At 40.7% G+C, this 27,642-nt stretch overlaps 1 long non-coding RNA gene across 2 annotated transcripts; it reads left to right on the top strand.

Annotated features, from left to right (window-relative positions):
- Window positions 1–582: 582 nt before the first annotated feature.
- LOC131274109 (uncharacterized) lies at window positions 583–26,209 on the top strand. Of its 2 annotated transcripts, none has more exons than XR_009181315.2 (7): window positions 583–679; window positions 18,756–18,777; window positions 19,507–19,601; window positions 20,435–20,573; window positions 24,857–24,958; window positions 25,803–25,980; window positions 26,112–26,209. It is a non-coding gene; the product is annotated as an uncharacterized lncRNA (long non-coding RNA). The 2 variants fall into 2 exon arrangements; XR_009181314.1 differs by having other exon boundaries at window positions 25,803–25,838; window positions 26,112–26,181.
- The last annotated feature ends 1,433 nt before the right edge of the window (window positions 26,210–27,642 follow it).

Raw genomic sequence — 27,642 nt, 5'->3', positions numbered from 1 at the left:
CACCTCATCGCCCCCTTCCCAAATGCCAACCTTCCCCACTCCCCTCCCTCCCCTCCCCCTTCCTCACTCCTTCCCTTCCTTCCTGGGTGCCATGGGCCCCTGTGGGCTGCTCCTCTGGCTGCTCCTCCTCCAGTCCTGGTCAGTGCTGGGTCAGACAAACACGAGTGTGAGTGAACACTGCTTCCCCACGCCTTCTTCCTTGCCATGGGCTGTCAAGGGTTTGAAATGACCGGCATCATGCCCACTGCTATCAGGCTGAGTGCTGGGTCCAAACCCCGCAGGTTCCACACGAAGGGAAGATGACTTGTTGGCACCAGGAAGCAAGGAAGCCTAGCCTGGTAGGAGTCAGGAGCCGGGCTTGCTGCCGTGGGCTCTGTGCCAGTTGGGCATCAGGCTCTGCCAGCTTAGAGTTGGCCCCGCGTGTGCTTCATGTTTCCACGAGTGGGTTGTTCAAGGCTCTGAAAGCTTGGCGGCTGTGGGGCAGGGGTGTCTAATGAGTGGTGTGACTGCGGCTCTGTTTAAAGTTCCGGGGGCCTTGTGAACTCTCTTTTCTGGTTTACTTATTGGCTTCTAGAACATCTAGTTTGGAAACCAACTCTCCTAGAGACAGACACGCCTCGGGGCTCCGTGTGCAGTTGGCTTGATGGGAGCTCGCGAAGCACAGCAGCAGCCTGCTCAGGTGAGTCCTGACCAAGAGGCAGATGAGTTACTGTCCTTCCCTCTGTCAAAAGCATCATGGACAGACTGTTGATTTACCCAAAGCAGAAAGTCCACAGGATTGCCCAAACATAGAGATACCCAATCCCAGCGCTGCAAGTCTTCACTCTTACTAAAAGCCAGCATCCTCCACCCTCCCCAACCAAAACAAAACTGTCAAGCAAGTAGGGACACAGGAAAACCCCCCCTAGGGAGAAGCAGGGCCCTTTGGATCCTCATGCCCCAGACTCCAAGGAAGGGATCTGGAAAGTCCCACTGGTCAGGGACAGCAGTGCAGCTGGGCAGAATGGCCTGAGCCGCCCCACTCAAAGAACTGTTTCTGCAGAGCCAACCAAATCAATGAAGATAGAGATTTCCTTGCTCGTAGGCTGCCCTTTTCATAGAGCAGATGCTCTCTCCCTCATCCTTGCGCATCTCATGTGCTTCCCACCTCCACCCTTGCTGACAACTATGTCCACCTGCACAGATCCTGACAGCCATCCTAACCATTTGGGGAAGCATGGCCTTCAGGACCATCCAGAAGGCATCTTCATCTTGTGCAAAACATTCCTTGGTGTGTGTGTGTGTTGCCAGGAGGCATTTTATTTTGTTCTCTACTGCAGGGAACTTGATTATCCAGCTTCCCTCCTGGAAAAGGTCACAGGCTCTGTAAGGGAAGGTACTTGTCCATTGTCCTGCCTCTGGGGTGTTCCTTACAGGGCAAATACTCAGGTATCCTGAGAATCATTTATGCAGAATTTGTCCTTTTGAAACAACGTTCTACTTGATTTTTCACTTCAAATGAATAATTCCTTGGCAAGGATGGTCTGCAGAGGTAAACCCAAGCATCCCATGGTGGCTGGCCACAAAGATAATGACCATCACTGTTGGCCTCGACTTCTATGAGATTATGTGTGAGATCTTAAGAATTGTGATGCCACCCTGTTCATAAATGTGAAGTTGACTATGACCCATGGTCTTGTCGACAAAGATGAAACAAAAATGTATATCTCTTCTTTCTTCATATTGCTCTGATTTTTCCCCTCTTTCCAGATTCTTTCATTATAATTTTCCCGTGGCCCCTCTCATGTTACCACACACTTAAGTAAATCAAATTCACCTTCCTTAGCTTTCAAAATGATTCCTCTTTGTATTTTTGCTTTCACCATGCAGTATTTTCTTATTTCTTGGAGGCTGAGGCACTCCCAGAAGCACAACTTCAGAGGCCCCTTTCAGAGAGACTGATTCTGGTGCCCAGAGAGCTGTGAGATGTCACAGGAACACTTGTGACAGTGACAAATCAGACAGCACATATTTATAAAGTTCCACATTTTACATGCCCCAGCTGAGAGGACCCCAGATGAAAGTGAATAGACTTCAGAGGTTTGTTTTTTTCCTCTCTCCTGAGAGGTGAGTTGTTGTGTTTTTTTTTAACACAAATCAATTTTATTGAAACATACACCCAAAGTGTACAATCAGTGGTACTTGGTAGTATTTGGTAGTTGTGCATTCATCACTTCAATACTTCAATCATTATTAGAGCATTTTCATTATTCCAATAATAAAAACAAAAAACACACCAAAAAACTTATCTTTCAATCTTTCTGTGCTTCCCCTACTGTACACAGCTGTTATTGTTTCTGTCTCTCTAGTTTATTTGTATATTTTGTAAAAAGTCATACATGCAGTATTACCCATATTCATATTTCACATGAGGTTTCACTATGTTATACAGTCCCATGTTACATTTGTAAGCTTTCCCTCTAGAAAAGTACATGTTCTTAAACTTTCCCCTTTAATCACTCTCATATCCATCTATTGGCACTGCTAGTTACAAACACTATGATGTCCTTTCACAGTTTCTATTCACCTTTAGCAGAGGTTTTAATTTGCATGAAACAACTTGGTGTGTGGATGAGTGTGAATTACACCGTAGATGTGTTTTCTCCTAAGATTCTTATACAATTCACTTTTTGAGAAATCAATATGTTTGCCATTTGTTGTGGTACCTATACATTCCAGAAATTTCCTATTTATTTTACCTATGTTCATAGTTACTGTTTATTGGCTTACGAGTGCCTTGTAAGTGCAGGCTTATATTACAGTGAAACAGAAAGGCAAATTCTTTCCTGTGGTCATCTGGAATTGGGTTTTTAAATAGCTTTGATTCACCTAACTTCAAACTTCATAATGTACAATAATCTACTGTACAATAATGCACTGTTTCTCAGATATTCTATCTACTTAACAATTCAGATATTATGTGTCTTGTGTTCAGAAAGAAGCTGAATTCTGAAAGAAAACATCAACTTTTAAAAAAAGTTGACCTAACAACAGTCTGCATTTAATTTTCATTGGAATAACAATGATAACAGTAATCATCCTACTTACTTATATCAACACATTTATCAGGTATATCAGTTATATCTATACATTTATTGATATAATTGGTATATCATAACACAATGAAGCAACGTATTTATATATGTGTCTCCTCACCACTAAGAATTTTCTCATTTCTCTGTTGTACAGAATTTTTTTTTAAAAGATTTATTTATTTCTCTTCCCTTCCCCCACCCCAATCCCAGCTGTCTGTTCTCTGTGTCTATTTGCTGCGTCTTCTTTGTCTGCTTCTGTTGCCGTCAGCAGTATGGGAATCTGTGTTTCTTTTTGCTGCGTCACCTTGTGTTAGCTCTCCATGTGGGCGGCGCCATTCTCAGGCAGGCTGCACTTTCTTTCGTGCTAGGTGGCTCTCCTTATGAGGCGCACTCTTTGTGCGTGGGGGTCCCCTATGCAGGGACACCCCTGCATGGCACGGCACTCCTTGAGCGCATCAGCACTGCACATGGGCCAGCTCCACACGGGTCAAGGAGGCCTGGGATTTGAACCACAGACCTCCCATGTGGTAGACGGATGCCCTAACCACTGGGCCAAGTCCGCTTCCCCCAGAATTATTTTTAAAGATTTATTTTTTTATCCCTTCTTGCTGCTTGCTGTCTGCTCTCTGTGTCCATTTGCTGTGCATTCTTCTGTGTCTGCTTGTCTCCGTTTGTTGTGTCATCTTGCTGTGCCAGCTCTCTGCAGGTGCGGGCCATGGTGCAGGCCATCAGCTCTCCACAGGTGTGGGCTGTCACACAGGCCATCATCTCTCCACAGGCGCAGGCCATCATCTCTCCATGGGCGCAGGCCATCAGCTCTCCATGGGCGCAGGCCATCAGCTCTCCATGGGCACAGGCCATCAGCTCTCCACGGGTGTGGGCTGTCACACAGGCCGTCATCTCTCTGTGGGCACAGGCCATCAGCTCTCCATGGGCTCAGGCCATCGGCTCTCCACAGGCGCGGGCCATCAGCTCTCCACAGGCACAGGCCATCGGCTCTCCACAGGCACGGGCCATCAGCTCTCTGCAGGCACAGGCCAGCCTGCCTTCACAAGGAGGCCCCAGGAAACAAATCCAGGGCCTCCCATATGGTAGATGGGAGCCCAACTGATTGAGCCACAGCCACTTTCCTGTACAGAATTTTAATTGCTTGTGGTTGCTTTTGCCCATTCTTTTAAACAAATCAGGTATATTTTTAGAGCCTTTCCAACAGATTTACTTCAAGCAGTTTATTCATTTATCAATGAAAAACTAGACTTTTTGACTAATGTACATTCTTGATTTCTTTTTATGGATTCATAGGTTAATAAGTCTAATTTAATTTTTTTAAAGTCTTTGAATATTTTTGTTAAGAAATAAAAAACTCTTACAATTTTTATAATTGTTTTCCTATTACTTTATTGATGTACAAGTGATGTATATTAAAATGCACCTGTTTGATTTGTTTGGTTTTACATATTTCCAAATCCATAAAAACATTTCTATAACCAAGATAGTAACCATACCAACATCCCCCAATTTTTTCCTTCAGACCCTTAATAGTCCATCCACACATCTTCCCTACCAGGTCCTGGACAACCTTCAATCTACAATCTGACATTATAGATTAAAATTCATTTTGTAGAATTTTATATAAATGGAATGTGGAGTAGATACTGTTTTGTTTCGTTTGTCTGGGCTCTTATATGCACAATCATTTTTAAATCTATCCATGAAGTTGTGTGTATTGATAGTTTGTTACTTTCATTGCTGAGTTTTATTCCATTTATGGATATAACACAATCTGTTAATACATTTACTTGTAAAATGCATGGAAAGAGTGTTCTACTTAATGCTGCCAAATTCACAATTTCCAACAAGAAAATCAGCCAAGCAGAAAACATAAAGCAACCAATTTCCCATCTTTCTTGAAGCAGTAGAATCCACTGGAGGTTTTTGAGAAACCTGGTTATCTCTTAGAGGCAGATTAAAATTCCCAATGAATGTTTTTTGTGCCTCTTTCATTGTACAATTTTTGAGGTTCTCATTATGTCAAGTATTGCTATTTCAGCCAGTTGACATCCTACCACACAATTTTCTGTCTGGACCTGGTTTTTATGGATTTCCATGGAAGCCTGTCAACATTGCTGTCTCCTTGGGAATTATTTTCATTGCTATATTCTTATGGATGAATATTCTAGATGTGAGTATATTAACTTGTAGGTATACTGTAAGTCATGAAAAACCCAGACTTTTTTAGTCACAGGCCTTTTGTTTCATTTTAGATTACCAGTATGAATGCAAATTAATGCTTGAATTTGAAGCTAACCTGGTTATATAGTTTTAAATTTCTGGTAAACAACTCAGTAAACAAGACAACTGTATAATCTTAAAGTGAACACTTCAATTTTAAAAAACTTTCTGTCAAAAGTGAAATATTAGGTATTAGGGAGGCACTTCCATTTACTGTTCATAGAACTCTGAATTCTCATAACCATCCTAGAAAGAAATTTCATATTAGATAATGCAATGCCTTAAAAATTTATCTTTTTATTCAATATGAAACTAACTTTTCTTCTTTGCTTTAATTGCAGTTTTGAGAGTTCTTATAAATCCTGAGATAGATATTTATAAATGTATCCCTCTAGTCATATAAAAGGATCTGTTTTTGACCCATAGAGGAAGTAAGAATTCATTTTACATACCAAAACATTTGTAGCATTATTTTATGAATATGGCAGGATGAAACTTGAAGTCCTGCTTCATCTGAGATCATCACCAAGGCACACTTAATTGATATTCATAGTTCACTGTTAGGTACTAAAGTGACTTCTGACTCTAGGCCAAAGTATCTTCTTTCCATGTACTTTTTGTATATCCCCTAATCTCCCTCTTGTTTCCCCTGGGGATTTCCTTCAGATGAATTCCATGATTTTCCAAGTCAGACCTTTCTGGATGCATTTTTCTTTAACATTCTAGTGTTTCCATGCTACAATAAGATTCCATTATTACACAAGTTTTTCAGGCTGGCCTTAGCAACTAATTGACACTTACAATATTTGAATGGGGAAATATGTTCTAGGTGGAAAAGAGCTGCTACTTCACCTGGTATTTCAATGGGTCCCTGCCTAGATTTGATTATACCGTAATTCAGTGGTGTTGTTTGGAAATGATGGGGGTTTTGAAGAACATTCTGCCCTCTACAGGAGACATCACCTAGCATTTCTGTTGTTACTTGTGCATTTTGTCCAGCAGTCCCTACTCTCCTGATCTGACCATTTCTGAATTTGTATGGGACAATCATATGGCCTGGCTTATTGAAATTGTCAATTCAAACAAATATCCAACTCTTCGTAAGTTATCTAAGGTGCTTTCTGGTAATTGAAAGAGGTGTTTCTTAGTCCAAAGATTTGCCTCTACTTTTGTTTGCTCATGGGGTTTTTTCTTTTTTCTTTTGGTCTCTTTTATTTTTTTAATGTTACATTAAAAAAATATGGGGTCCCCATACACCCCCCACCCCCCTCACCCCACTCCTCCCCCCAAAAAAACCACCTCCTCCATCATCATGAGACATGCATTGCACTTGGTGAACACATCTCTGAGCACCGCTGCAACTCATGGTCAATGGTCCACATCATAGCCCAAACTTTCCCACAGTCCACCCAGTGGGCCATGGTAGGACATACAATGTCTGGTAACTCTCCCTGCAGCACCACCCAGGACAACTCCAAGTCCCAAAAATGCCCCCACATCACATCTCTTCCTCTCACTCCCTACCACAAGCAGCCACCATGGCCACTTTCTCCACACTAATGCCACATTTTCTTCTATTACTAATCACAAGAGTTCATGAATAGAATATCAGTAAGTCCACTCTAATCCATATGCTATTCCTCCATCCTGTGAACCTCAGAATGGTTGTGTCCCCTCCACATCTATGTCAAGAGGGGTCTTAGATTCCACCTGATGCTGGATGCAATCTTCCTGCTTTCAGTTGTAGGCACTCTTGGCTCTCTGGTGTGGTGGTTGACCTTCTTCACCTCCATGTTAGCTGAGTGGGGTAAGTCCAATAAACCAGAGTGTAGGAGTTGCAAGTCTGTTGAGGCTCAGGGTCTGGCTATCACATGGTCAGTCCAGAGATTCAAGTCCCCTGGGTATACATTAAACCCCAGCAACAACTACAGTTCCAGTAAAAGCAACAGGAGAGACTTGTGGACAAAGATCACATCTGAGTCCAGCTCCATCACATAGAAACACAATCTCCAAAGTAGGGCCAACTGACATGGGACTGAACTCCATCTGCCATGACCATAGAACATGTGGGTCTCTGTAGCCCTCAGAAGAACCAATACCTGGGGTTTTATCTACTTTATCTGTCTCTGGGACTCTGATCAGGTGTGCATAAGGACAACCTCTCTGATAACCTCCCAGTTCTTTTTGGAGACTCAGCCATATAAACTCATTTGTCCTTTCCATTTCCACCTTTTACTCAGGTCAAAAAGCATTTTTAACTCCTGGTATTATATGTAGACTGAGATATTCTGCTGGCCTGAGTTAACCCTTTTATTCAAGGTCATTTTCTAGTTACATCATCAGCTGGTACTTGGTAGTAATCCCTCAGTGCCAGGGAGGCTCATCCCTGGGAGTCATGATCCATGCTGAGGATGGCAACCCATTTACATGCTGAGTTTGGCTTCAAGACTGGCTACATTTGAGCAACACAGAGGCTCTCAGGAGGTAATTCTTAGGCACCCTGCAGCTCTAGGCCTTGTTCTTATTTCAGGTGCACAGGCTCACAAGCATAGTCATTAGTATCAAGGGCTCATTGTTCGGCCTTCCTTTTTTTTGGTCTTTGCCATTGCACTTGGGGGATTGTTGCTGTCACTTTAGGGACTGTGATAGAGCTCCCCTGGCTAGGAACTCAGCACTCCCTCAGTTGTTGTTTTTAATTATAACCACTATGAAAATATCCATTTTTATCTACCCTGGATATGCCCTGGAGAACTCCCTGCCAACCATGTGTTCCCTGTCAAAAACATCCCACACCAGTATTCCTCCCCTGACATTGTTGATCCTCTCTGTGATCCAAAACTTCTTGAAAAGTGAAACCCAATATATTGCCAGGTTCCATTAATAGTAAAATGGAATATACTGATGAGTTTAAAGGTTAGATATAGAATACATATTAATTAAGGTAAAAATTAATTGGGGTATCAAAAAATTTAAAAATGCAAAAGTTTTGTTTTTGATGTTTTGCCTTCCATCACTGCAATAAGTGTTGCCCTGTATGCAAATTGGCAAGGCAACTACTTCCATCTTTTCCTCAGTGTCTATGTCCTTTCTTTTTCTTTTTTTTCCCCCTAAATATTAAGCTTATCTTCACAAAAGTTTTTTAGATCACAGTAATTCATACATACAATATACAGTACTCCCACATATCCAACATAAAACCCTCATCCCTTCCACAGCAATAATCTTTTTACATATTCATACTATATTTACTGAAACTGATGGACAGATATTGAGACAATAGCTTTCAAACAAGATAATATTTGGGTTTACATTGTGGTTTATATTTTAGACTATGCAATTTTCTAAATTTTTAGTTATCTTATGTTTTACACTATGATTTACATTTTAGCCTATCAGCCCCTATATATTTTTGGTGTAATTTAACATGTCTTATATCCATCCTTGTGTAAACTTGTGGAACACTTCTATTGCCCACACAGTTACACTGGTTCCATCTATTCAATACCTCTTTCCCCCTCCCCTTAGGGCCCACAGTGACAGTCAATCTTCATTGCTTGAAGGGCTATGCTCAAAGATACTGCAACAGTGTTGAGGGCTTGACATGCTCAACTGCCCTAATGCATTGGGAGCCACCATTTCTCTTGAGAGATACAATTCCCTCTATTTGAGAACATCAGTCCTCCCCAGGATGTGGGTATACCCTCACTCTCATTATATGGGTCTCTATCCAATGATATAACCCACTATGGCAAAATGAGCACTCACACACTCCCTAGGAGCCTGTCCTGCATCATTATCCCCTTTAAGCATCTTAAACAGGTAAGCTTATTATATTTTTTAAAAAGATTTCTCAGCATTAAACTCTCAACCAAATATCTGACAATCTCCTATGTTCGTATGTTCCCCAAATTTCCTCCCAATTTCTTGGGCAATATTACCCATCCTCCCATCCCTAGCCCCCCTCAAGCCCACAAAAGCCCAAGCAAAGGCAACACTATGCCCTAATTTTATCCCTTCCTTGTACAAATACTTACCTCTATCTTATCATAGATTTCACCAATGTAGGTGTCAGCTTGCATCCTTCCTCTACCCCTCTATTTCCTTTAAGCCTATTATCCAGTCTTTAGCTCTCTGAGGAAGCTTGGTTTACTTATTTCATATCATTGAGGTCACGTAGTATTTGTCCTTCAATGCCTGGGTTGCTTCACTCAACATAAGGTTCTCAAGATTCATCCATGTTATCACATGTGTTTGTAATGTATTCGTTCTTAAAGCTGAGTAGCATTCCATTGTATGGATATACCACATTTCATTTATCCATTCATCTGTTGATGGGCCTTGGGGTTGATTCCAACTTTTGGCAATAGTGAACAATGCTGCTATGAACATTGGTGTGCGTATATCGGTTTGTGTCCTTGTTTTCAGTTCTACTGGGTGATGACTTTTGGCAATAGTGAACAATGCTGCTATGAACATTGGTGTGCGTATATCGGTTTGTGTCCTTGTTTTCAGTTCTACTGGGTATATACCCAGCAGTGGAATTGCTGGGTCATATGGCAAATGTATAGCTAGTTTTTTGAGAAACTGCCAAACTGACCTCTAGAATGGCTGAATCCTTCTGCATTCCCACCAGCAGTGGATGAGTGTTCCCATTCCTCCACATCCTCTCCAGCACTTGTAGTCTTCTGCTTTTCTCATAGCTTCCAATCTTATGGGAGTAAGATGGTATCTCATTGTAGTTTTGATTTGCATTTCCCTGATAGCTAGAGATTTGGAGCATTTTTTTCATGTGCTTTTTAACCATTTGTATTTCTTCTTTGAAGAAGTGTCTGTTTACATCGTTTTCCCATTTTTTAAATGGGTTGTCTTTTTATTTTCAAGATACAGGAGTTCTTTATATATGCAGGTTATAAGTCTCCTATCAGATATATGGTTACCAAATATTTTCTCCCATTGTGCAGGTTCACTTTTCATTTTCTTGACAAACTCCTTTGAGGTGCAGAAGGCTTTAATTTTGAGGAAGTCCCATTTATCTATTTGTTCTTTTGCTGCTCATGCTTTTGGTGTGAAATTCATGAAGCCATTTCCTATTACAAGGTCTTGTAGATGCTTCCCTACACTGCTTTCCAAAGTCTTTATGGTCTTGGCTCTTATATTTAAGTCTTTGATCCATCTTGAGTTGATTTTTGTATAAGGTGTGAGATGGTAATCCTCTTTCATTCTTTTACATATGGATATCCAGTTCTCCAGGCACCATTTGTTGAATAAGCCATTCTCTCCCAGTTGAGAGGGTTTGGTGGCTTTATTGAATATTATACGACTATATATATGAGGATCTATATCAGAACTCTCAATTCGGTTCCATGGGTCTGTGTGTCTCCTCTTGTGCCAATAACTTGCTGTTTTCACTACTGTAGCTTTGTAGTATGTTTTGAAGTCAGTAGTGTGATTCCTCCAATTTCATTTTTCTATTTCAATATGTCTTTGACTATTTGGGGCCTCTTTCCTTTCCAAATAAATATCATAGCTAGTTTCTCTAGTTCATTAATGAATGCTGTGTTGATTTTTATTGGGATTGCATTGAATGTGTAGATCAGTTTTGGTAGGATAGACATCTTACTAATATTTAGTCTTCCTATCCATGAACAGGGAATATTCTTCCATTTATTTAGGTCTTCTTTGATTTCCTTGAAAAGTGTTGTGTAGTTCTCTGTGGATAAGTTTTTTATATCTTTAGTTAAATTTATTCCTAGGTATTTGATTTTTTATTTACTATTGTAAATGGTATTTGTTTCTTGATTTCCTCCTGAGCTTGCTCATTATTGCTGTACAGAAATGCTACTGATTTTTGCACATTGATCTTATTACCTGCAACTTTACTAAATTCATTTATGAGTTCTAGAAGCTTTGTTGTAGACCTCTCAGGATTTTCTATGTATAGGATCATGTCATCTGCAGATGATGAAATTTTGACTTCTTCCTTTCCAATTCGAATGCCATTTTATCTGGTTCTTGCCTCAGTGCTCAAGCAAGTACTTCTAAGACAATGTTAAATAGAAGAGGTGATAGTGGGCATCCTTGTCATGTTCCTGATCATAGAGCAAAAGATTTTAGGATTTCACCATTGAAAATGATGTTGGCTGTGGGTTTTTCATATATACTCTTTATCATGTTCAGAAAATTTCCTGTATTCCAAATATTTTGGAGTGTTGTTATCAAGAAATGGTGCTGTATTTTGTCAAATGCTTTTTCTGCATCTATAGATATAATCATGTGATTTTTTTCCTTCAGTGTGTTTATATGGTGTATTACATTGATTGATTTTCTTATGTTGATACATCCTTGCATACCCAGAATGAATCTCACTTGGTCATGGTATATAATTCATTTAATGTGTTGCTGAATATGGTTAGCAAGTATTTTGTTGAGGAGTTTTGTGTCTAGGTTCATTAGAGAAATTGGTATGTAATTTTCCTTTCTTGTGGTGTCTTTGGCTTTTGTACTAGAGTAACGTTGACATCATACAGTGAGTTAGGCAATGTTCCTTCTGTTTTGATTTTTTGGAAGAGTTTAAACAAGATTGGTGTTAGTTCTTTCCGGAACATTTGGTATAATTCACCTGTGAAGCCATCTGCCCCAGGACTCTTAGTTGGGAGGTTTTTAATGATTGATTTTATATCTTTACTTTTGATTGGTTTGTTGAGATTTTCAATTTCCTCTTTTGTCAATGTAGGTGCTTCTGTGTTTCTAGGAATTTGTCCGTTTACTCTAAAGATTACAACTGAAAATGGGAGGATTGCATCCAGCATCCAGGTGGAATCTGACCCTCCTCTTGACATAGAGGTGCAATGGACACAACCAATCCAATGTCCACATAGAAGAGGTGGCATTGGAATGGGAAAAGTGGACATAGTGGACGAAGGGTATGGGGAAAGTCAGGAAGAGATGAGAGGTGGAGGTGTCTTTGGGACATGGAGCTGCCCTGGATGGTACTTCAGAGGCAATCACCGGACATTGTAAATCCTCACAGGGCCCACTGGATGGAATGGAGGAGAGTATGGGCTATGATGTGAACCAATGTATATGAGGTGCAGAGGTGCCCAAAGATGTACTTACCAAATCCAATGGATGTGTCATGATGATGGGAACGAGTGTTGTTGGGGGGGGGAGAGGGGGGGTGGGGGGATGGGGTTGAATGGGACCTCACATATATATTTTTAATGTAATATTATTACAAAGTCAAAAAAAAAAAATAAAGTGTCCTTGTTGGAATATAGATTTTCAAGGTATCCTCTTATGATAGTCTTTATTGATCTTCTCAAAGAACCAGCTCTTGGTTTTGTTTATTGTTTCAAGTTTTTTTCTATTTCATTTAAATCTGCTCTGATATTTGTTATTTCTTTCTTTTTTCTTTTGGTTAGTTTGTTATTTTTTTTTTTACTAATTCCTCCAAGTGAGCAATTTGTTCTCCAATTTTAGCTCTTTTTTAAAGAGTTTCAGCAAGATTGGTGTTAGTTCTTTCTGGAATGTTTTGTAGAATTCATCTGTGAAGCCATCTGGCCCTGGGCTCTTCTTAATTGGGAAGTTTTTAATGACTGATTCTATCTCTTTCCTTGTGACTGGTTTGTTGAGATCATCAATTTCTTCTTTCATCAATATAGGCTCCTTATGTGTTTCTAGAAATTTGTCCATTTCCTCTGAATTGTCATTTTAGTTGGAATATAGTTTTTCAAATTATCCTCTTATGATAGTCTTTATTTCTGTGGGTTCAGTGGTGATATCTCCTTTCTCATTTCTTATTTAGTGTATTTGCATCTTCTCTCTTTTTTTCTTTGTTAGTCTAGATAAGGGCTTGTCAATTTCATTGATCTTCTCAAAGAATTAGCTCTTGGTTTTGTTCATCTTTTCAAGTGCTTTCGTATTTTCTATTTCATTTAATTCTGCTCTTATCTTTGTTCTTTCTTTCTTTCTTCTTCCTGTGGGGTTACTTTGTTGTTTTTTCACTAATTCCTCCAAATGTGCAGTTAGCTCTTCAATTTTTGCTCTTCTTTTTTGATGTATGAATTTTTGGTTATAAATTTCCCTCTCAGTACTTCTTTTGCTGCATCCCATAAGTTTTCGTATGTTGTGTTATCATTTTCATTAGTTTCAAGGTAGTTTTTTATTTATTTTGAGATTTCCTTTTTGGCCCACTGTTTTTCTAAGAGTGTGCTGTTTAATTTCCATATCTCGGTGTGAAATCTGGGCCTCTGGCCCTTTCAGATTTGCAGCTCCACTCCACTGTGGTCAGAGATATTATTTGTATGGTTTTGATCTTTCTGAATTCATTGAGCCTTTCTTTGTGACCTAGCATATGGTCTATCTTGGAGAATGATCCATGTGCACTTGAGAAAAATGTATATCCTGCTATATTTGGGTGTAATGATCTGTATATGTCTATTAGATCCAGCTCCTCTAATATACTGTTCAAAATTTTTGTTTCTTTATTGATTCTCTTTTGAGATGTTCTGTCCAAAGTTGATAGTGGTGTATTAAAGTGTCACACTATAATTGTAGAGGCATCTATTCTTTCACTTAGTTTTTCCAGTGTTTGCCTCATGTATTTGGAGGCACCCTTGTTAGGAGCATAAATATTTAAGATTGTTCATTCTTCTTGAAAGATTATCTGTTTCACTAATTGTAGTATCCATCTTTGTCTCTCACAATTGTTTTGCATTTAAAATCTATTTTGTCTGATATTAATATAGTACTCCTGCCTTTTTTGGTTATTGTTTGCTTTTAAGATTGTTTCCCAGCCATTCACTTTCAACCTCTTTGAATCCCTGGGTCTAAGATGTGTTTCTTGTAGACAGCATATAGATGGGTCATATTTCCTTATCCAATCTTCCAGTCTGAATTATTTGACAGGTGAGTTTAATCCATTGACTTACCGTGTTATTACTTTCAAGGAATTATTGATGTTAACCATATTTCCTTTGGACTTGTGGTTGTTATATTTTGTCATATTTTGTTTGTTTCCTTTTCTTTTTGTCTTTTTTGTTGCTCTTACACTCTCCAACTCTGCCTCTCCTGTTTTTTTCTTTCTTCCTGCAGAACTCCCTTTAGTATTTCTTGAAGGGCAGGGTTCTTTTTGGCATACTCTTTTAATTTCTGTTTATCTGTGAATATTTTGAACTCTCCATCATTTTTGAATGCTAGTTTAACTGTGTAGAGTATTCTTGGTTGGAAATTTTTTTCTTTTAGTACCTTGAATATATCATACAACTGCCTTCTTGCCTCCATGGTTTCAGATGAGAAATCAGCACTTAATCTTATGGAGCTTCCCTTGTATGTGATGGTTCTTTTTTCTCTTGCTGCTTTTAGAATTTTCTCTTTGTCTTGAGCATTGGATAATTTGACAAGTATATGTCTTGGGGTGGGCCTGTTGGGATTTATGGTGTTTGGAGTGCATTGTGCTTCCTGGACATGCACATCCATCGCTCTCAGTAGATTTGGAAAGTTTTCAGCCATTATTTCCCCCAACACACCTTCTGCCCCCTTTCCCTTCTCTTTTCCATCTGGGATGCCTATAATACATATGTTTGTGCACTTTGCATTGTCATTCAGATCCCTAAGTCCCAGTTGGATTTTTTTTCTTATCTTTTTATCAATCAGTTCTACTATCTGTTTGATTTCAGATGTACAGTCTTCCATGTCACTAATTCTCTCCTCTGCTTCTTCTAATCTGCTGCTATTTGCTGAGAGTGTATTTTTGATTTCGTGAACTGTGGTGTTCATCACTATCATATCTGTTATCATTTGTGTATATGACTGCAATTTCTTCTGTATTCTCTCCAAGTGTTTTCTTTATATTGTTAATCTCTTCCTTTACTCCATTAAGTTGGTCTCTAATATATGTTTTGAGAGTTATAATTACTTGTCCAATGTTCTGCTCCTGTTCCTGGTTTTTAGTTTGTTCATTGGATTCGGCCATGTTTTCCTGATTATTGGTTTGGTTTGTAGTTTTTTGTTGCTGTCTGGTCATCATTTTATCTTGACAGGTTTAATCAGTTCCTTAGCTTCTTTGTCTAGTCTTGGGGATTATTTAGTTGTTCATGCATAAGTGTTGTGCCTTCTCTTTGTCACTTTGTTCTTCTTACTCTATTTTCTTGTTGCTGGCTAAGTTCACTTTGAAGGAAAATATTAGGGCCAGGGAAAGCAAAATGAATAAGAAAAGAAAATGTATAAAATAGTATTGTTAATAAATGTTAACAGAGCCACAATGTGAGATCTAGAAGAATGGATATTAGACTCATGTAAGTTATGTAGAGTTATATCAGTAAGTAGAGTACCTATAATTGGATGGACAACTTAATATGGGGGAAAAATATAGTATGAATTAAAAGGCCAGTGTTTTCATGAGAGAGCAAAAGAGAAAAGAATGACAATATCAAGAGTGGATAAAAGACAGAAAACAGAACAAAGGTATTAGAAATAAAAAGACAATTTGGGGACCAAAGAAAGTGAGGTGGAATGTAAGAGAAACAGTAGATGATGGAGGATAGAAAGATGTAGGGAAAAGAGGATAGTGTAGGTGTCCAAAATCAATACACACAGAAAAGAAGAAATGGAGGATGAGGGAAGACAGTAAATGTGAAGCATTCCCTGCAGCACCTATTATATAAAAAAAATAAAATAAAAAGAAGAAAAAGAGAGAAAAGGAAAAAAAGAGAAGAGAAAAGAGGGGCAAAGAAAAGGGGGGAAACAAGCAAGAAAAAGAAAAAGAGAAAAAGACTAAATAAATGAAAAAGGACCTCAGGGATAAAATGGGAGAAAAGATGGGAGACCAGGAGACAATGCAATATTAGCAAAAAGGAACCAACGTTTCAAGTTAGGAATCCTCTTTGCAGTTAAAACAATTAGGGATCTGACCTTCCCCCTTTCTCCTTTCCTCACTTCTCTCTCTCCCAGGGCAGCAGGAAAGCTACCTAAGAGGTCCAGTAGGAGATTCAAGTAGGTACTTGTTGAACCAACTCAACACAGAAGACTATGACTCTTTATTTCCAGCATGAGAGCACCTACACCTCACTGGAAACCCCAAATGTGCTATTGGAAGCTTTGATAGCACCTATAGTCCCCTCCCCTTTAGGTGTGCTATGGGAGGTCTAATTGATTTTCTGACTCCACCTTCTCCCAGACCAAGTTTCCTATCCCAGGACGTTTAGGTAAATTGGGCTTTCTCAGCAGATTTGCCTCTCCTTTCTTCCCAGACTCTCCCCAAGTCAGCTGGTACACTCCAAGTTCAAGGAGAGAGAAAAAAACAACAACAACACAAAACATGGAGGGCTTGGGTAATCCAGGACCTCAGATGGACCTCAGGGCACAGTGGATTCGGGGATGGGAAGTCAATGATATTGCAGACTCAAGGTGTGTGAGTCTCTGGAACATGGGCCACTAGGGTTTAAGGGACATAGACCTGGGAACCATGCATCTGGTTAACATGGGGCCTGGGAACAATGTTTTCAGGGATCACAGCAGCCAGGGCTGCCAGCCCTAGGGGGAGGGATTCCACCCACAACTTCTGACCTCCATGTCAGAGACCCAAAATTTCACCTCTCATAAGAATCTCTTCTGTCACTGTCTCACCAAATCGACATCCAGACATCTCCTGCCCTGCAAGCCCCCGAAACAGCCTGTTTAGGGTTTGGGAACACCCACAGCACAACAGAGATTTCAGGGATCTCTGTGCCTGAGCTGCCAGCCTGAGGGGGAGGGGCTCCAATCACAACCTCTGACCTCCATGTCAGAAACCCAAAATTCCACCTCTTGCAAGGATCTCCTCCATCACTGTCTCAGCAAATCAACATCCCACCCTGCAAGCCCCCAAAATGTCCGCTCTGGGCTTGGGAACAACCCAGCACAACAAAGCCTTCAGGAATCACTGCAGCCAGGCCACCAGCCCCAGGGGGAAGGGTCCCACCCACAATCTCTGACCTCTATGCAAGAGACCCAAAATTCTACCTCTTGCAAGAACCTCCTCTGTCACCGTCTCACCAAATTGATGTCCAAACACCTCCTGCCCTGTGAACACCCAAAACAGCCCAGTCCAGAAGGACTCTGACCCTGCTCAGCCACTTCTCTGCAGGAGAGATTATGAGGTGCACTCACTTGGACACCATCTTGCCCCACCTCCCCCGCTTATGGGTTTCTAAAACAATTCCTGAATCTGAAACTTGTGTTTCCATTTAGGAATTGACAAATAAATGATTTGAGGCTAACCATATCATATCATATTTATTATAAAAATGTCTGTAATTCCTGTTATTAAAAACAAATAGATTTGTACATGTTTAAGAAAGGTGTAGACAGACTTTAATTCCAAAATAAGGTATTTGCCTTAGTGCTTGTATCAGAAATTGATTTTTAAAATTATTTTTTATTTATTTCTCTCCCCACCCCAGTTGTCTGCTCTGTGTCCATTCTCTGTGTGCTCTTCTATGTTCACTTGTATTCTTGTCTGTGGCACACAGAATCTGTGTCACATTCTATTGCATCATCTTGCTGCATCAGCTCTCTATTTGTGTGGCACCACTCCTGGGCAGTCTGCAACTTTTTTTTGCTCTGGGCAGCTCTCCTTATGGGGTGCACTCCTTTTACATGGGACTCCCCTATGTGGGGACACCCCTGTGTTGCACAGCACTCCTTGCATGCATCAGCACTGTGCATGGGCCACAAGGTCAGGAGGCCCTGGGTGTTCAGTTCTGGCCAGCGGGGCAAGGAATGGGGGCTCGTGGCTGCATGGAGGAGAATGGTGAGACAGGAGATGCGAGGAATGACAGCGAGACAGGGTGAGGATCAAGCTGCCAAATTTTATTGAGGGAATAAAGCATATATACTCTTGGGAAGGGGAGGGGTGGTGGGTGAGGAGGTGGAGGCTAGGGATTGGCTGTCGCTGTTGCTGGGGAGGAAGGCAGACTTCAGTTTCGCGCCTTGCACCTGCGTACTGCCTTATCAGCCTGGGCAGTGGCGGGAAACAGAGAACAAAGGAGTGGGGAGGAAGAAGAATAAGGAAGTGGGCTCCGCTCTGGCGGCCATGTTACTGGCATTGCTGAACTCAGTGTATACTCGTATTGACTGCTCCCAACACCTGGGTTTGAACCTTGGACTTCCCATGTGGTAGGTGGATGCCCTATCCATTGGGCCAACTTCGCTTCCCCAGAAACTGATTGTGAAGTATTACTTACCACTTAAATGAGAATTTGTTTTTAAAATGCTTTTCTGTTTTCTCACAGATATCTCCTGTCAGTTCTGTTTCCTTAGAGAACCCTGAGTAATACAGGATTCATTATTCTAAACAATCCAATATTAAAATTTCTCTTGCTTATGATTTTGAAGTCTTATCAGGATTTAGAAGATTTTTATCAATAAAATGTTTTGACATTAAATTTAATTTTGTTTACTTTCTTTTAGGTAGAGCATAGATTTTATCCAGGTAAGATTTTAGCTTATGTTGTCTACACAGTGTTTTCTCAATATTGGTGCTTGGTGTGGGTTCTAATGCTGTTAGAAGAAGATTCAGTGATTTCTGATACCTGGTATCTTGATAACTTGTAAAAATTTAGAATTAATGGCTTGTTGATCTGAATGAAGGAGTAGATAGCAATACCACCAACTGAGAAAGGAGACTGAGAGGGGGAACACACTGTGGGACTCGGGAGAAGAGGAGTTTGATTTAGCGTAGAAATTCCTAGGGAGCACTAATGATCATCTGAGGTTTGGGGTGAGTGGTGTCTGGCACAACCCAGCTCTATGGACAAAGTAAAAAGAAGACACTGTTGGTGTGTATCAAGAAATGTAAGGCTCAGGGAAGACTCCAAATATTGCTGGGCAAATTAAGTCTCTACTAGGCATTTAAGCCAGATGTTGTGAAGGTTAAGTGGAAGGAGCCATTAATTCCAGAGGAGAATGAGGAGAAATAAGCATGATGCAAAATGGGGATAATGAATTCCATACGTGCATCATATGTGAGGCAATTAAGATATAGTGTTTCTTGAGATCCATGGCCTCAATACATTATGTATTAGGTCGATGAGAGAATTCAGTACCAGTCAGGGAAGTCTGAAATCCTAAGTACTGTCCTAGATACCAGATCATGTGCCTTTGCTCCTAATAATTAGGGTATTTCCATTTTATTCATTTCTCCTAATTTTCTTATGGGCAGGTCTATGTTGAGAAGACAAAATATCTGAGACTTTGAAGTACTGCATGGGGGAAAACAAAATACTCATGAAAAGAGTATCCGATTATAAAGAGAAGGTATTTTTTATTTTTTCAGGTTTCAACTTGAATTCTCTCCATGCATCTTCTGATTCCATTATTGGATAATTTCTTTCATTAGAGTGTCTTAGATCAAAATTTTCTATAAACAATCTAAATCTGAAGCCAGTGTCCTATGTGTATATTTTCTTTGTTTTATTGGGGCTTACCCACTTGGGGCTAACTATGAATACCACTGTAATTTATATTTTTAACTCTGAATACCTTATCACATTTTTGTATAGATCAATGAAGTAAAGAATTATGTTGAACAAGTCAACAAATAAAATAAACCTCAGATAAAGTAAATAAATTTAAAGTAAAAATGTCACCTCTATCTTGGATTACATCCTAAAAATAAAAGTAAAACTAACAAGTAACATTACCACCCTGAATATGCTTTGTGTGGAATAACAATAAAACACTCAGTGGAATGAACAAAATCCTGATTGATGTAATTCAAAGCATGCAAGTTCCATTGGAATTGGAGGGAGGTCAGAATAGTAAGGATCAAGACTTGGTAAAAATTTTGTTTCTAACTGCTGCCATGATCTGGCTTTTGACTGTTTTGTACATTGGGTGCCATATATCACTTTTTCAACTTTCAGGCAAATCCTGAATTATCAACATTACAAAGTGAACTGAGCAACCCAATGCCCTGGAAGCTGGGTTGCTTTTTGAGAAGAAATTCTCACTTAGTAGAAATGCTCTGACATTGAAAGGTAAAGAATGGATTCCTGTTTTCTGAATTCAGGCCCCTCTCCTCAGTCTCCCAACCAAGTTCACAAGTCCATATCCACACCCACAGTGCACAAATGTTCTATCCTTTACAGAATCTATAAAAGAACTGGAAGATGACTGTGATTTATTGCAGTCTGAGAAAGATGCATTGGATGAGGAAAACAAAGTGCTGAGAATGAAAATAGAATAACTCCAAGAACTGTACAACCAGAAAAAAATGGACATGCAAATGTAAGATACTCCTGAGTTCACTACTTCAATCAGTGCTCTATGAAGGAATGTGTGGACCAGGGTAGATAACTGTGTTATTTTTGAGGAAAAGCAATGCCATATATTTGCCATATTTACACTATAAAATTGTCTTTCTTTTTCCTTTGATTCCATAATCTATACTTTTCTTTCCATCCTAACTGTTATCAGGGATTCTCATTCTAATTTGTTTTGAGGAAGGGCATTCAGGTACCATGAGTTTCTGCTGCTCTGCTGCCTCTATCCTTTTAGGAATGCTTGCTCTTTCTGTGCTCCACCAAGCTAATTCACCTTGCTTTCTCTGTGACCAAGTTACCTAACTGGGATTTACCTTCCCCTTGCTGTCCTGGCTCTCCATAATCTTGAGCGAGTGGTGTGAGTTGGTTGCAGTAGCATAAAATCTTCAAAACCCTGTAGAGAATCTTTTTAGCTATCAGTGGAGCCATATGTTTCAGATTTAGTAGATGGCAAATATACAGAACAAACATTCCACAACATCAGAGGTGAGCCAGTAGAAGTTATAAACTTACAAAGACATCTTTGCAGAGTATACTTGGGTAATTCATTAGGCTGTGGAAATATACATGGCATTTGTGGAGTTAGGTAATTTTTACCATATACAACTTTATAGTGTATTTTGACTTCTCAATCCACAAAATAATTTCTTTGCAATTGGACTTTCTGTTTTCATTGCTGTTTGTCTCTACTAAGATTCTTTGTATCTTTTGGGCATATAGCCATCTCTCAGCAGTTTAGTATTTAATCACTGCTCAGGCCCCTACTGCATGATGCCATTGAACACCAAAATCAGACAACTCACTTTGTCTCTCTTTCTCTGCTCATCAAGCAGTTGCTTTTTTTCTCTACCCAAAAATTTTTTGGTTTGTGCTTAATGTCTGGCCTTCTTGATAAACATATGTCTCATTGCAGTATTTGTTTTTAGGAACTAATCTCTGCCACCAATAATTACCTAAAGGACGCTTGTTTTCCTTCAGGGAATGGATTCAGCTCCTCCAGCAACCAGTCCATTTCATCTGCTGTGTTGTGGCTACCCTACTCTCTCCCAACGCTGTGTCCTTACCTCATTGTCTTTCTTGTCCCACTCTCCTAAGTGCTTTGTGTCCAATTTCCTGTCCTTCTCACTTCTTCCAAACCTCAATCCATCCTTCCCCCTAAATGTGTCATTCCTTGATAGAGTCTATGGAGAATGCTCCTTGTACTGCACGGTCAGTCCCAGCTCCTCAGCTGGGCACAGGTTGCACCCCCTCAGCTGGTCTCAGGTGCCACCCCAGCACTTCTCCTGAAACTCCCTCCCAGGAGCAATGAACTGCAGCCAATCTGCCCCACTTCCTCAGGTCACCAGAAGCCTTTGTGCCTTTGCATCTGCTGTTTCCTCTACAGCAAAAATGTCTGCTTACATTCTTTGCACCCGACAACCTCCTTCCCAATCCGATCTTTCTTCTCAAGACTTTTCTGGAGAAAGATGGTGCACAAATTGGCAGATAAGAATCTGGCAACTCATAGTTTTATATCTAAAGTAACCTCTGAATATGTGTGGTCCAAATCAGACACCAAGCACAGGACCAACCTTCCAGGATCCTATATCTGCCTCCAGTGTGGTCAATTCTGCTGCTAAAACCCTCCATTGAGTTCTTAATTCCAGTTACTTCATTTTTCATTCCCTGACAGAATTCATAATCTTGATTTGTAATTTCTCAAACATAGAGACAATTAAAGTTTGTGTGATGACTTTTTTATCTGGATCCCTCTGAGTAGGCAGGCTTCTCTTGTATTTTACTTTCTGTCACATCACAGTGCCTTGTCCTGTCCATTGTCTGGTCATTTTTTACTGAGTGCCAGACACTGAGTTAAAAATCCAGTGAAGCAGAAGCCTAGGAAGGTATTATCTTACTCAAGAAAAGAGTGGAGTTTATTTCTTGTAGCTGATATGGCACACTAGCAGTCCTAGAGCCTCTTAATTGTGTCAATGGAGATCATTCACAAAGGTTTAACCCTACAACAGCCAATGGATTTCCTGCCTACCATGACTCCACATGTAGATTTCAGGCCCCCAAACAGCCAGGGGTTTTATTAGGTGTGACCTCAGTGGCAGACCCTGTGCTCCACCCTTCTTCCTCATAGCACACACACACGTGGAAACTGTTTATCTTGGTTGTGTCTTCTTGAATTCACCAGTAAGCCAAGGGGACAGAGCTCCAAGTGTCAGGCTGACCTTATTCCTGGGTTTCTTTCTCTGCCTGGGTCTTGCCTTCATGATTCTTTGTTGCCTTCTTAGTTCCGTGGTGCACTCACTTGCATACTTCACACTTCATGATTCTTGTTGTTCTAGGAGGGGGGAGAGCAGGGGCTTCAGATCCACTGATCCATGGCCAGAAGCAAACTCTCCCTGATCTCCCCTCAAGACTCAGGCACTGTGCCATCCCTTCCCAAGCCCCAGCGGGGATTGCTCTGTCCTCACTGGTACCTTACAGGCATGACCCTGTGAGCCCCTTTAGCCCCTCTGTACCTTCCAACTTCACATGGTCCACATTACCTTGTAGCCCCTGCAGAGAATATTTGCTGGAGCATTGCCGGGGTAGCTGGAAATGAATGCATAAGCCTTGCTTTCTCTCTAGGGTGTAACTGTCCTGATTCACAGAGCTCTTTGTTTAGCTTCTTAAAAATATATATAATTTAATTACAGAAGTTATGAACTTATAAAGCAATCATGCACGTGGGTAGAATTTCCACACAACACCCTTCCACCAGCACACCACAATGTGGTGGAACATTTGTTACAGATTGTGAGATATCATCAGACTATTACCACCAACCATGGTCCATAGCACACGTTTGGCATACTTTTTCCATTACCCTGCCCCACAGTATCAACACAGTACATCTTTGGCATTGATGCAAGAATATTACAGTATTGCTGTTAAGTACTGTCCATAGGTCACACCAGTTGTATTTTTCCTAGACTTCTCCACATTTCCACCACCATGCAATAGTAACATATATTCATTTCAGTTCAAGAGAAGCACATTCTTGCATTTTTACTATTAAACACAATTCTCATCCATCTCTGGGTTCACTGTTTTGGGTTTTTTTTTAAGATTTATTTATTTATTTAATATCCCCCCCTTCCCTGGTTGTCTGTTCTTGGTGTCTATTTGTTGCATTTTGTTTCTTTGTCCGCTTCTGTTGTCATCAGCAGCACAGGAAGTGTGGGCGGCGCCATTCCTGGGCAGGCTGCTCTTTCTTTTCACGCTGGGCGGTTTTCCTCACGGGCGCACTCCTTGCGCGTGGGGCTCCCCCACGTGGGGACTCCCTTGCGTGGCAGGGCACTCCTTGCGCGCATCAGCACTGCGCATGGCCAGCTCCACACGGGTCAAGGAGGCCCGGGGTTTGAACTGCGGACCTCCCATATGGTAGACGGACGCCCTAACCACTGGGCCAAAGTCCATTTCCCTCTGGGTTCACTGTTATTCAGTCCCTAGATTATTCTCTTTCTTTCAGTTGCTTGTACATCCCTAGATTAGCCTTTTCAACCACAATCCCATTTATAAACCAGCTGCTACTCACTGTAATGTGTTACCATTAACTCTGTCCATTTCCACACTTTTACATTCAAGTTAATTCAACCTGAGTTGAATACCTTTTGAATCCAGAGCACATTTCAACTCAGGAGATCTCCTTTCCCCCTCGACTATGAACCCTTGGGGGAGGCGGCAGGAGCCCCATGTCTGAGCTGTGGACCTCCCAGGGGTTAACTGCACTCTCCTCCAGCAGCTGTGTCTGGGGTGCCCTGAGCCTTGGACTGAGAACCAGCTCTTCCCAGGAGAAATCAGAGGAGCCACCTGAGTCACGCTCCTGTGTCAGCTTCTGAAGAGGTGGTCAGTCCTGGTTCTCTACATTGAAATAAAACGGGCTTTCACCCAAGAGACTTGCCCCAGGCAGGCACAGGGTGTGTCTCTTATGGGCTTTTTAGGTCTTTTTCATTCTCTGTATTAATGAATAGGAGTGCAGAGCTAGGATGTGAAGCTCAAAGATGTAGGCAACTAGCCAGGGGCCCAAGACTGAGTTTTCATTTTCTCTCAACAGAAGGTTTGGATTCTTCCCCCTGATTGTGTTTGTATATTCATGGGTTCATGCTGAAGAAGGGAGGGGACATTTGAATCTAGACCTTAGACTGCTGGCAGGGAAAAAAAGCAGAATTTCACCTGGGAAACTGGCAAATGTTATATATTTCTTCCCCATGTCAGAAAGCTGGGACCCAAAGAGCATGAGCAGCAGAAATGGGAGAGGCAGCTGTCAGCTGCAGAGGACACAGCAAATTTGGCTGTAGAGGAAGCACAGCAATACATGTGAGTTCAGCAACTGAGCACCAGTGGCTCATGGATATCCTGTGGGCTTTTTAGGGTTTTTAATCTTTTCTGCATTGTTTAGACCTGGTTAGCATTGTAACAAAAATAAATGGGCAGAAGGCATGTATACTGAAAAATCTCATTAAAAATTTTAAGTTTACAAATTAAAAAAAAAGTTTAGTTAACATTTCCTGCTCCCAATGCTGGCCCAACAGTTGATAAACTGGTTCATGAAAATATTTGGTGGGGAGAGGAGTGGTATAAATTATCCTAATTCCTTAGGAAAGCAACTGATATCAGATGAATCACAACCCATAAAAATGATTGTGCCATTGTTAAGCATTGGGAAATATCCTAAGGACATATGGAAAGGAAGAGAAGAGTTTTAGGATGGAAGATCCTAACAGCAGAATCACCCAGGGACAGATTGAGAGCAGCTGAGGGCATTACAACCAATCAACTCAGAATCCAGGCATGAAATGTTAGACAAGGAAGTGAGGTGGAAATCCCTGATCTTATTGTACCCTTTAATCATGGGAAAGGTGTTTTTATACAAGGATAAAGTCCACTGGGATAGGGCTATTAGGGTAATGGGAAGGTGTGTACATTATTTATACCGATATTCACTATTGTGCTTGAACTGATGAAACAACTAATTCATAGGCAAAGAATGGAAGAAATGGAACAAAAGCTACAGCAGGCAGGGCACTAAGTTGTTCAGACACCAGGTAGCCTCATCTGCCCATCAGCCCATCAGTCGCAGAATTCCCTGCACCTAATGCAGGTGGTTATAAAGGGCTCAGAATCCCTAAACAAGTGCTTGTTGATGTGTTGTCTTTTCCAGATCATCCTGCATGAGAAGAAGGCTCACGATACCTGGGTGAGCATTTTCTTTCTTTCCTTACTCTTGTGCACAATCTGCCATGACTAAGTGTGAGTGTGATCTCCCCATAACTTAGAGCTCGTGCACCAGAATGAGAGCTGTTGGAGCAGACCAGGGAGACTCATGATTTGACTCAGAGGTACAGGATTTAGATGGACTTTTTATTTTCCAGGATATTTTCAAGGTTTTTTTTTAAGGCTAAACTGTTTGGTATCTAGGAAAGGACTTGACTTTCTGTATCTTCCTGTCTAATCTTTCTTTATATTCAAGATTACTGGTTGAAACCCAAAAAAGGGAAGAGGAAGAGGGATGCAGGATACAGCAACCAATGCTGGGAAGATGTGACAGGCAGAGCCCTCCGTGGAGAGGTAGGAGTGATGTGGGCTATGGGTGGGAGGCTGACCATCCCTTTGTAAGATAACCTAAGCTGTCTGTGACTTGTGGATGTGGGACGGTAAGAGGCTGCACTCCTGCCCTTGGTGACCATGGCAACGACTCCACTCCCAGGAAACAGTTTAGCAATGCAAAGTCTATAAACTTTAAATATTCAGGGAAAATGCAAACCTAAAGTGCTAAAAGCTTATCTAGAATGTATGAAGTCCATGCTAAAAGCTTACCTAGGATATAGAAGATATAAGCTAATTCAAACCTATTGAGCACTGAAACAAAAGAACAATTTGGCCCTTCCTCTATGTATAAAAGGAACTCAAAATTCTTGTTCGGGGCTCGGGTTTGAAACAGAAAGCTCCCAATCCCGGCCGGCCATCAATAAATCATTTTTCATTCTCAAAATCATTCCTGAGTCCTGGCCTTTCTATACGCAAGTAATTGAACCTTTCTCAACTTCTACAACAGGAGCACTGGGAAAAGAGCAGTCCTTTAATTTCTGCAGCAAAATTCACATGAGGTAGGAGGCCATTGTGCTGCCTGGAAACCACCCCGGGCACTTAGGAGAGAACAGGGTCCCCAGGGTGACCACTCCTGTCCTCCTGTCCTCCTGCCCCATCCTGAATGGCCTTTGGTCCCATCCCCTGGGAATGGTGGGGCTTGCTCCCCCCACTAAGGTTGAGCCACCCTATGCCACACCCCCCCACAGGCTCAGTTCTCAACTGGAGATGCGACTAGAAGGGAAATGGGTCAGGACCCACCTCCCACCTTGCAGTGAGTAGTTTGAAGGGTGTATTTTACTTTTTTTTTGAGAAAAATAACATGAACATTTTAGAATGTGGGCTAATACATCCTTGACTATAGAAGAAATGTTCATGCTAGTTTTTTGTGGATAGTCTGCTGCAGGAATGCTTTAAGTCTACAAACAGACACTTACTGTTGGTGTTTACTTTCTCCTTTTGGCTTGTTTTAGTTTTTAATTGTGAAATATAGGATTCCAGTCATAAATTAAATTCCTATATAATTTGAATCCTCTGATGTTATAAATGTAACTCTAAATGTTTACCATAATCTTTCCTTTTCTCATTATAATATTGTCTGCAAGTATTTTTCTCTCCATAAATATATAACAGCTGATCAGAAGTCAGATTATATATAAACTGAAAGGACAGGACCAGTATTCATACCTAGGATATTCTTCCTATCCAAGCTTTTCTTATTTTATTTTTATTACAGAAATTGCTGGTTTACAGATCATGCAGAAATACAAGATTCCCATATACTACCCTGCCACCAACACTGAGCATTGGTGTGGAGCATTTCTTGCAAGTGATGACAGCACATGTTTCCAATTGTACTATTAACTATAGTCCATGGTTTAACTTAGGGTTACCATACATAAAACATAACATTT

This window comes from Dasypus novemcinctus, chromosome 17, assembly GCF_030445035.2.
Source record: "Dasypus novemcinctus isolate mDasNov1 chromosome 17, mDasNov1.1.hap2, whole genome shotgun sequence".
In the NCBI taxonomy this organism is placed as follows: Eukaryota; Metazoa; Chordata; class Mammalia; order Cingulata; family Dasypodidae; genus Dasypus; species Dasypus novemcinctus.
This window is presented reverse-complemented; position numbering and strand designations above follow the sequence as displayed.